General features: G+C 43.3%; 2 long non-coding RNA genes across 2 annotated transcripts; one reads left to right on the forward strand and one right to left on the reverse strand.

Moving 5' to 3' along the window:
• Positions 1 to 902: 902 nt before the first annotated feature.
• LOC109684476 (uncharacterized) lies at positions 903 to 1,253 on the reverse strand. The gene is made up of 2 exons (XR_012443477.1): positions 1,115 to 1,253; positions 903 to 984 (listed from the first exon to the last, which is right to left on the reverse strand). It is a non-coding gene; the product is annotated as an uncharacterized lncRNA (long non-coding RNA).
• A 5,520-nt stretch (positions 1,254 to 6,773) lies between these two features.
• LOC109684480 (uncharacterized) lies at positions 6,774 to 7,124 on the forward strand. The gene is made up of 2 exons (XR_012443475.1): positions 6,774 to 6,912; positions 7,043 to 7,124. It is a non-coding gene; the product is annotated as an uncharacterized lncRNA (long non-coding RNA).
• Positions 7,125 to 7,399: the final 275 nt, after the last annotated feature.

Consider the following 7,399-nt stretch of genomic DNA (forward strand, 5'->3'; position numbering starts at 1 on the left):
TTTCTCCTTCCTCCCTTCCTTCCTTCCTTCTTTCCTTTCTTTCATCCTTCCTTCATCGTCTTTTCTTCCTTTCTTCCTTCATTTCTCCTTCCTTCCTTTCTCCCTTTCTTCTTCCTTCTTCTCTCTCTTTCTCATGCACATACACCTGCATGAACACACAATACCCTTATTTCTGTTTGCACATGGAAGTGATGGGAGGTGAGTGAAATCCACGCTGATTACTTATGTACTTGTGATCCCATTGGTAAAAGACAAAATTTGATATCTTCTGGGAAATATGCAGTACTCAGCAATTTGTGTCGCCACACAAGTACAGCTTGTGTACAATAGGAACAAAGATGGTGATAGGGGAATTGTACTAGTAATGTACATCTAAAAATGTCCATGAACTCTACACCAAATCCCACAATGACATTGATGAGTGTGAATAACCACAAATGTCCACTAGAAACTAAATATTCCAAACACATCTGAGGAAATATGTTCATTCAGGGAACATTAAATGTGAATTACACTTCCCATATATCTGGGAAATTAAAAAATCTCAAAGGGTCAAAACATTCCCCAAGAGGAAGTCAGGTTTGGGGAGGGAAGTGAGCCCAGGGCAGATCAGCCAGCAGGTTTTTGTCTCACTTCCCCTCTGCCTGTGTCACTGTGGTTACACGTAGCTGCTTCCACTGCCATGATCTGCCCCGCAGTGGTAGACACTCTCATCCTCTGCCTGGATGTTCTGGATGGTCAGATACCGATCCAGCCCAGAGCCTGAGCCTGAAAAGCGATCAGGGATCCCGGCACCCTTGTTTCCCACTATGCCACCAGGGCCGACTAGCATCACAAACCGGGGGCTCTTCCCTGGGCTCTGCTGATACCAGCCCACCACATAATTACTGTAGCCACTGCTCAGGGTGCAGGAGAGTTTGGCTGTTTGTCCCAGAGAGGTTGATGCTGATGGTGGCTGAGTCAGCACAGGCTGGGAGAGGGACCCTAGAAAGAGAGATCACCATTAAAGATCCAGTTGGAAAGAAGAGACTTTTTTGAGGGGAAAGGATGGGGACAGGTGCAGGGTGGACCATTATGACCTCTTTGGAGGAGTTGACCAGGGCCTCCACCTGACCTGTGAAGAGAGGGAGGACCATGAGCAGAACAGGAAACCAGGTCATGATGGACGCCGATGCTGATTCCTTCAGGCACTTAGGTGAGCCAGGGCTCCAATCCTCTTATCCGCTGAACATATCTCTAGGCAGCTGAGACTCCGCCCTTTCATGCAAATCTTCTCCCTACCAAGCTTGGTAATTAACAAGAGGGGGAGTCAGAGAGACAACTCAAATGAATTTATTTTCAAATGTTTGTCTCCCCCTTGTGGTCAGACATCTACTGCATCCTCAGGAGTCAGAAATCCTTCCCTGATCCCTGTGTCACAGCCTGTGTGAGGAACCCAGTTGCATGCCCTACAAACTCTCATGCTCCCATTGTCTCAGAAAATCTTCACAGTCCTCTGCTCTTTGTTGTCATCCTTGAGATTAAGCTACTGCTACATCATCTAATCCTGGAGCCTGTAATGGCCACCTGTCCTGACTTTCACATTTCCATGGCAGTCTTAACCCCTCAAAGAATACTAATTACATGCCCACCTAAGCCAGATCCAATCCTCGGCTCTGGGGAGAGAATAGGATCAGAACAAATCGTCTCTGACCCATTTTTTTGTGGTACTTCAAGGGTGACATCTTGCCCAAAAGTAAAACTGATGTCCAGTGTTGCCATGGAGCCTCTGATTGCTACACTGAGTGATACCTGACAGCTGACCAATGGGAAAGGTGACCTGGTATTTCCTAGTTCTAATTTAACTCACAACTCTACTGGTGAAATTGGACATTAGAAGGAAGTGACTTAGAGGTTAGAGTTTTTAAGAAGGAAATTGCTTTTTCTTTTTTTGAATTCCATTCTGCAACTTTGAATCCACTTTGATGAGGTTCTTTACATCTAAGTCACTGTGATAAACTCACTAAAATCATGCACAATAATAATTGATTAAATCTTAAAATTATGATTTTTCAAATTGATTTTTGATCTATTCTTCAGTGTTTTGCAATGTATTTATATCATATTTGCACAAAATGTAGAATAAATAAACAACAAGAAAAGAACAATGTAGCTTAAGCATCCTGGTGACAGAGTAAGCAGAATTCATTTTTTTAATCCCAATCTATGATGCTAATCTGTGGACTCATTGAACCTGCATGTCCTTTAGCCTAATCCTACTCCTTTAAAATGAGCAAAATGTGCCTGTTCATCCCTGATGCCATGTGAAAGTTCTGCAACCACATCAGACCTACTCCATTTTCTGAAGAGAGACTGAGCCAGGGAAGGGTGGCTAGTGATTCTCCATGAGATATGTTAGGATAGCATAGTGGGATGGTGATGTACGTGCTCCACTTTTATAATATTAGATATCTTTCATTGTCTACAGCGAAAAATGTTGAATGTTATGTTTTGTGACAGAAGGGAGGATTTTTCAGGATTTTGAAGACAATGGGACTATCATGAAGAGGATGTTGAAAGTGGAGATGAGAATCAGCAGCTAATTCTCAGCTGAGGGAAACAAGAAGAAAGGCACAAACTTCCTGGGCTTTTCTACAATTTCAGTACAAGTGCATATTCCAGCAAGGGCATCCACATTCATTTCCAACACCACTAGGATATTGACTCTAGGACATCACTGCCTCATGGTGGCAGGAGGAAATGTTCACTCTGCCTGGGAGTGATGAAGTCTTGACGGCCAGTGCCCATTCCTGCTTTCTCCTTGTGTCATTGACTGCTCCTGCATTATAAGTATGTGACCAAAGCATGAACTTGATCTGGAGAGGTCAGTTAGGAAAGGTAGGTGGGTCAAGTGAGGAGAATGTGTGTGAATGTGTCTCAGGTTCAGAGAAAAAATAAACCAGGTAATTCTTGTACAGTAAAAATAAGACTGTCACTGCAGATATTCCTCAATTGTACATAAAAAAACCAATCATACAACCACATTTTTCAAAATTGTCATTGTACAGTAGGATGTATAGTGGATTGTTAACGCTGCCTAACAAAAAGCTGAGACAGGGTGACTTTAGCAACAGAAATTTATTTTCTCCCTCTTTTGGAAACTTTAAGTGCAAGGCCAAGTAGTCAGTAGGCTTCATTCCTCCTGGATACCCCATTCTTGGTTTGCACTGACCATCATCCAGCTGTGTTCTCACTTGGCATTTGCTCATTCTGCATTGCCTATGTCCTAATTCATTGAGTGAATGCTCCTTACTTAGCAGCTGTTTAGGCAAGGTGATTCCCACCACTGAAGGACAAAAAGGAGGTAAGAGTCATTTGAATGAATTTTGTTCACTTTTCTCTAATTTAGACCCCATTGGAGCTCAGAAGAGGAGTCATTATACACACAAGAATCACTCACAGTTTCAGAGTATGTCAAGGGCTTGTTTAGGTTGGTTATTTTTCTTTGTCACTGTGTAATACACCACTGTACACAAGCCAGCTTTGTCCTCAGACTACATCCCTGAGAGGTTCAGACTTCATCCCTGAGAGGGACCCAGAATAATGGGAAGGAGTTTAGGGGGGGCCCATCATTTCTGTTAAATTTCATGCTCCTCACAACCTTGTCAGGCTTATGCTAAAATAGTATGGATAGTGATCATTGGGTGACAGCTCCAGGGTGGAACACGGGTAAGTGTGACTATCCCCACTGGGGACACTGCTATGAAGGCTACAGAGTCAACTCAGATCTGAGAACTGGACCATGAAACCAAAAGCACACACTTGGTATTCATTTGAACAACAAAGACTGAGGGATCTCTTCAAAGACTGATGTCTGAAATCTATTTCAACATGGGCAGCAAGTGAGGAGAAACTGATCAAAGAAGAGGAGAGGAATCAGTGCCTTAATATCAATAGCAGAAGGAATCCCTGATCTCAGAATTGTAGCTGTTTTTCTAGTGGACTTTAATTTCCTTCTGAGGACTCTTCATGAAAGGGAGATGTTTGTGAAGTGATTTCTGCAACTAGAATTCTCTTACTATTTCCTTCCACAGGGAAGGGATTCCTTCTGCTATTGATATTAAGGCACTGATTCCTCTCCTCTTCTTTGATCAGTTTCTCCTCACTTGCTGCCCATGTTGAAATAGATTTCAGACATCAGTCTTTGAAGAGATCCCTCAGTCTTTGTTGTTCAAATGAATACCAAGTGTGTGCTTTTGGTTTCATGGTCCAGTTCTCAGATCTGAGTTGACTCTGTAGCCTTCATAGCAGTGTCCCCAGTGGGGATAGTCACACTTACCCGTGTTCCACCCTGGAGCTGTCACCCAATGATCACTATCCATACTATTTTAGCATAAGCCTGACAAGGTTGTGAGGAGCATGAAATTTAACAGAAATGATGGGCCCCCCCTAAACTCCTTCCCATTATTCTGGGTCCCTCTCAGGGATGAAGTCTGAACCTCTCAGGGATGTAGTCTGAGGACAAAGCTGGCTTGTGTACAGTGGTGTATTACACAGTGACAAAGAAAAATAACCAACCTAAACAAGCCCTTGGCATACTCTGAAACTGTGAGTGATTCTTGTGTGTATAATGACTCCTCTTCTGAGCTCCAATGGGGTCTAAATTAGAGAAAAGTGAACAAAATTCATTCAAATGACTCTTACCTCCTTTTTGTCCTTCAGTGGTGGGAATCACCTTGCCTAAACAGCTGCTAAGTAAGGAGCATTCACTCAATGAATTAGGACATAGGCAATGCAGAATGAGCAAATGCCAAGTGAGAACACAGCTGGATGATGGTCAGTGCAAACCAAGAATGGGGTATCCAGGAGGAATGAAGCCTACTGACTACTTGGCCTTGCACTTAAAGTTTCCAAAAGAGGGAGAAAATAAATTTCTGTTGCTAAAGTCACCCTGTCTCAGCTTTTTGTTAGGCAGCGTTAACAATCCACTATACATCCTACTGTACAATGACAATTTTGAAAAATGTGGTTGTATGATTGGTTTTTTTATGTACAATTGAGGAATATCTGCAGTGACAGTCTTATTTTTACTGTACAAGAATTACCTGGTTTATTTTTTCTCTGAACCTGAGACACATTCACACACATTCTCCTCACTTGACCCACCTACCTTTCCTAACTGACCTCTCCAGATCAAGTTCATGCTTTGGTCACATACTTATAATGCAGGAGCAGTCAATGACACAAGGAGAAAGCAGGAATGGGCACTGGCCGTCAAGACTTCATCACTCCCAGGCAGAGTGAACATTTCCTCCTGCCACCATGAGGCAGTGATGTCCTAGAGTCAATATCCTAGTGGTGTTGGAAATGAATGTGGATGCCCTTGCTGGAATATGCACTTGTACTGAAATTGTAGAAAAGCCCAGGAAGTTTGTGCCTTTCTTCTTGTTTCCCTCAGCTGAGAATTAGCTGCTGATTCTCATCTCCACTTTCAACATCCTCTTCATGATAGTCCCATTGTCTTCAAAATCCTGAAAAATCCTCCCTTCTGTCACAAAACATAACATTCAACATTTTTCGCTGTAGACAATGAAAGATATCTAATATTATAAAAGTGGAGCACGTACATCACCATCCCACTATGCTATCCTAACATATCTCATGGAGAATCACTAGCCACCCTTCCCTGGCTCAGTCTCTCTTCAGAAAATGGAGTAGGTCTGATGTGGTTGCAGAACTTTCACATGGCATCAGGGATGAACAGGCACATTTTGCTCATTTTAAAGGAGTAGGATTAGGCTAAAGGACATGCAGGTTCAATGAGTCCACAGATTAGCATCATAGATTGGGATTAAAAAAATGAATTCTGCTTACTCTGTCACCAGGATGCTTAAGCTACATTGTTCTTTTCTTGTTGTTTATTTATTCTACATTTTGTGCAAATATGATATAAATACATTGCAAAACACTGAAGAATAGATCAAAAATCAATTTGAAAAATCATAATTTTAAGATTTAATCAATTATTATTGTGCATGATTTTAGTGAGTTTATCACAGTGACTTAGATGTAAAGAACCTCATCAAAGTGGATTCAAAGTTGCAGAATGGAATTCAAAAAAAGAAAAAGCAATTTCCTTCTTAAAAACTCTAACCTCTAAGTCACTTCCTTCTAATGTCCAATTTCACCAGTAGAGTTGTGAGTTAAATTAGAACTAGGAAATACCAGGTCACCTTTCCCATTGGTCAGCTGTCAGGTATCACTCAGTGTAGCAATCAGAGGCTCCATGGCAACACTGGACATCAGTTTTACTTTTGGGCAAGATGTCACCCTTGAAGTACCACAAAAAAATGGGTCAGAGACGATTTGTTCTGATCCTATTCTCTCCCCAGAGCCGAGGATTGGATCTGGCTTAGGTGGGCATGTAATTAGTATTCTTTGAGGGGTTAAGACTGCCATGGAAATGTGAAAGTCAGGACAGGTGGCCATTACAGGCTCCAGGATTAGATGATGTAGCAGTAGCTTAATCTCAAGGATGACAACAAAGAGCAGAGGACTGTGAAGATTTTCTGAGACAATGGGAGCATGAGAGTTTGTAGGGCATGCAACTGGGTTCCTCACACAGGCTGTGACACAGGGATCAGGGAAGGATTTCTGACTCCTGAGGATGCAGTAGATGTCTGACCACAAGGGGGAGACAAACATTTGAAAATAAATTCATTTGAGTTGTCTCTCTGACTCCCCCTCTTGTTAATTACCAAGCTTGGTAGGGAGAAGATTTGCATGAAAGGGCGGAGTCTCAGCTGCCTAGAGATATGTTCAGCGGATAAGAGGATTGGAGCCCTGGCTCACCTAAGTGCCTGAAGGAATCAGCATCGGCGTCCATCATGACCTGGTTTCCTGTTCTGCTCATGGTCCTCCCTCTCTTCACAGGTCAGGTGGAGGCCCTGGTCAACTCCTCCAAAGAGGTCATAATGGTCCACCCTGCACCTGTCCCCATCCTTTCCCCTCAAAAAAGTCTCTTCTTTCCAACTGGATCTTTAATGGTGATCTCTCTTTCTAGGGTCCCTCTCCCAGCCTGTGCTGACTCAGCCACCATCAGCATCAACCTCTCTGGGACAAACAGCCAAACTCTCCTGCACCCTGAGCAGTGGCTACAGTAATTATGTGGTGGGCTGGTATCAGCAGAGCCCAGGGAAGAGCCCCCGGTTTGTGATGCTAGTCGGCCCTGGTGGCATAGTGGGAAACAAGGGTGCCGGGATCCCTGATCGCTTTTCAGGCTCAGGCTCTGGGCTGGATCGGTATCTGACCATCCAGAACATCCAGGCAGAGGATGAGAGTGTCTACCACTGCGGGACAGATCATGGCAGTGGAAGCAGCTACGTGTAACCACAGTGACACAGGCAGAGGGGAAGTGAGA

Source organism: Castor canadensis, chromosome 18 (assembly GCF_047511655.1).
Source record: "Castor canadensis chromosome 18, mCasCan1.hap1v2, whole genome shotgun sequence".
NCBI lineage: Eukaryota > Metazoa > Chordata > Mammalia > Rodentia > Castoridae > Castor > Castor canadensis.